General features: G+C 35.7%; 1 pseudogene; it reads left to right on the plus strand.

The window, feature by feature from the left end:
• Positions 1-252: 252 nt before the first annotated feature.
• LOC132045932 (uncharacterized protein At3g27210-like) lies at positions 253-3095 on the plus strand (annotated as a pseudogene).
• The last annotated feature ends 214 nt before the right edge of the window (positions 3096-3309 follow it).

Below are 3309 nucleotides of genomic sequence, written 5' to 3' on the forward strand. Positions count from 1 at the left end.
AAACATCTTGGTACGCGTTATGAACCCGTAAGAAAAGCCAAATCTCATATAACAAATTATTTGCAATAATACTAACCTTTTTACGTAGGACCCACTTTTCTCCATTACAAATTACGATAAACTTGGTATTCAAAGCCCCCACAATTTTCATATGATATAAGTTTGCTCTCTGCTCTCGGGGTATTCAACAATTGTCCATTCCTTGTCAAAGCGTGACGCTAAGGCACGCCCTTTGTTTTTTCTCTCCCCCTTTTACTTCCTCTCTCTTTTCTCTCTGTGTATTTTCTTCTCCTCCTTGTAATGACTGTTTTCTAGATTCTTGAGTTTTTTTTATTTTTTTCTTTTTCCCTCCTGTAAGCGATGGGTTCATGTGCTTCAGTGCATAAAGACTCAAAATCAGCAATGAAGTTCCGTCTTGTTTTTTCATCTAAAACTGACAATCTTGTAAGTCCGTCACCCATCAAAGATAAACCACTGGATAACGATGAAATCAAAATCCCTGATCCTCAACTCAAACCTCAACGTTCACTGGTACTTCCCAAAACCAGTTTTAGCGACTATGGTACGATCTTCTTGCTTTATCTTGTCGTTTTACTGTAGCATTAATTTTCTTGGATTTCTATTTTTATGTTCTATGACTTTTTTTTTTTTTTTTTGTGGTTTTCTGGTGAAAAAACTGGTATATTTATGCTTTTCATTTGAAACTCTACTTTTTTCTCAAGACAAATTTTTCAGTTAGTCTGATGATTCGCTAGTTTCTTTGCTATAAAAATAATTGTTTGTCCTGAATCAGTTTCTTGTTTGTCTGGTTTTGTTATGTTTAAGAAAATTATAGAGATGTTCTGTTTGATCGGAATGACATGATTAACACAATTTCCTGTTTCAAATTAGTTGCTAATGAAACTGAGATTTAACTGTTTTGATAAGAAAAAAGTTAAAGTTTGTGGCGTGAAGATTACAATTTTAATAATTTTAGTATGTTCTTTGAATTAAAAAGGAGTATTTTCTTTTTTCTATTTAGTCTGCTGTCCATTCCTTTGTGCAGTTAGGAAAGATTGACTAACGAGCTATTGTTAAAAGTTAAAATCATGTGTAATGCCAAAATTCTCTTATTGGTGGGCCATCTGCAGCACATGTTGTCGTGGCACTACAATTTTTTAGTTTTCTAGAGACGACCTCTCAGGAAGACCAAAAAAAAAAAAAGAAAGAAAGACACCCTGTAGCTTAATGTGAATAATTCAATTGAAAAGTTATTTTCATTGTTCTTTACACTATCCAGATGGGTTTGTCATTATAAAAATAGTTGCCGGATGTATTATACGTGTATGATTAATGTATACCGATTACGAAAGTTAAACAGTGAATCAGGCTGGCTTTATCTATGCAAGCAGTGCTAATCTCACTATTGAGATTGACATATCTAATTTTGTTTAATTCAGAGCCTTTTCTTGAATATTTTGCTGGTAATAGCACTCTCTCTGTTCAAAATAAATTTCTTTTGTGTACCTTAAGCCAATGACAAATGTAGTCCAGCTTTTCACTGTAAACACCTAATGCCCAGGGCGGAGTTAGAGTTCAATTCTATGGGTTTAATTTTAAGATTATTAAGATTAACCCATTATATTTTAAAGTTATGAGTTCATATCTACTATTTATTGCAATTTTTAGTGAATTTTTACACATAAATTTATACTTTGGATTGGGGTTAGGGTTCAATTGAACCCATAACCATAGTTTAGTTTGCTAACAGAAGTTTGTAACTAGTTCTGGTTTCTTGCTTATTTGAGATGGATGTATCTATTTCGAATGTGATGTTTTCTTATTGTGGTTGAATAATAATGAAAAGGACAAGATCTATGTTTTCTTTTCAGTTTTTTTCTTTTGTTGCTCTAGTATGCTCAAACTGATTTCATGAAATAGAGTCCACATTGCTAGTATGCCTGGTGTCTATAGATAAATTGTGATCAAGTTATTGTGCATCGTCGTTATAATTTGTAACTTTTGATACATTTTATCTTTTCTAATAGCCTGAAGCATTCCTTTGTTTAGGTAGCAAGGAGGAGACCTTCTTTGATTCCCAGGCCTGGTTGGAGTCAGATTGTGACGACGACTTCTTTAGTGTGAAAGGAGGTGAGACAGACCTTCAATAACCGATGCTCTTTCCATATTCGCCCTCCATCTTTTTGCTTGTGTTATTATATTCATAAACTTGAAAATGCCCTATAATGCATTTAACTGAATCACTTGTAATGACTGACAAGTCAATTTTAGAGAAGAATAGGAATCAACGCAATCTGGTATTGAAGGTACTTGGAGTTTTTAGTTCAAGAAAAGTGCAATACCAATGCAAAGTTATTGCTACGAAAGGATCAAAATGTTAGAGCACATTCTATTTAAACTCGTCATCATCATCTATTCTTATATTTTCTGTCTTACTTAAATGCAGATTTTACACCGTCACTGAAATACTCCTTCGCGTGGAAATACACCTGTTCATCGGGGTATGTTGGCTGGTAATATGTTAGGTAATCGAACCCCTTTTGTAGAAAGACCTCCTACTTCATTACCACAATCTTCTCCAAGACACAAGAGGAAGAATTTACTTGAGCTTTTCAAAGAATCAAGAAACCGGAATGCCAATGAGCAAGGTGCTGAAGACAACAAAAACGGACTGGCTGCTGATCTACCTAAATCTACATTGAGCACACCTTATGTGCCGGTGTCTAGTGGCAAGAGAACCCCCACAAGAAAGTTCAAAAGTGAGCCCACATCGCCGAGGTCAGCACAGTGTTGTCTTCCCAGGTTGCGCTCAACTGGCAGCTTTAGGGAAAGGAGGAAGAGTATGAGCCCTCCTGCACATAGCGTTGCTTAATAACTAAAACCTGGCTTTGATAAGTCTCTCTCTATGTATGTGCAAGTGCACCAGGAATTGTGCACCTCTTTAGATATGCAACTTGACCATCAGTATCCAACTGAACCTGAGGGCCATAAGATCGGGTGTGCGTTGGCACACACTTGTGTATAAAGTTATAAAGAACGGCTTTGTTAATAAATTAACGAGGACATAGTCCGTTTATGTATATGTTTCTTCTTCATTCCTCAGTGATCTGATTCACATCTCTCTCTTCTATTTTTGTTTGCCTTCATAAAAACACATCTGCTGAGAGGTGGTTTAACCCGGAAAAAAAAAATCCCCTTAACTCAGTGCCCTAATATCCAACAACCAAATCATCCTCGCCTAACCTCCAGTCATTAGGTTACTTATAATGAAACTCGGACCTAACTTATTCCCAAAAACTAGCTCATGAG

This window comes from Lycium ferocissimum, chromosome 2, assembly GCF_029784015.1.
Source record: "Lycium ferocissimum isolate CSIRO_LF1 chromosome 2, AGI_CSIRO_Lferr_CH_V1, whole genome shotgun sequence".
Lineage (NCBI taxonomy): Eukaryota > Viridiplantae > Streptophyta > Magnoliopsida > Solanales > Solanaceae > Lycium > Lycium ferocissimum.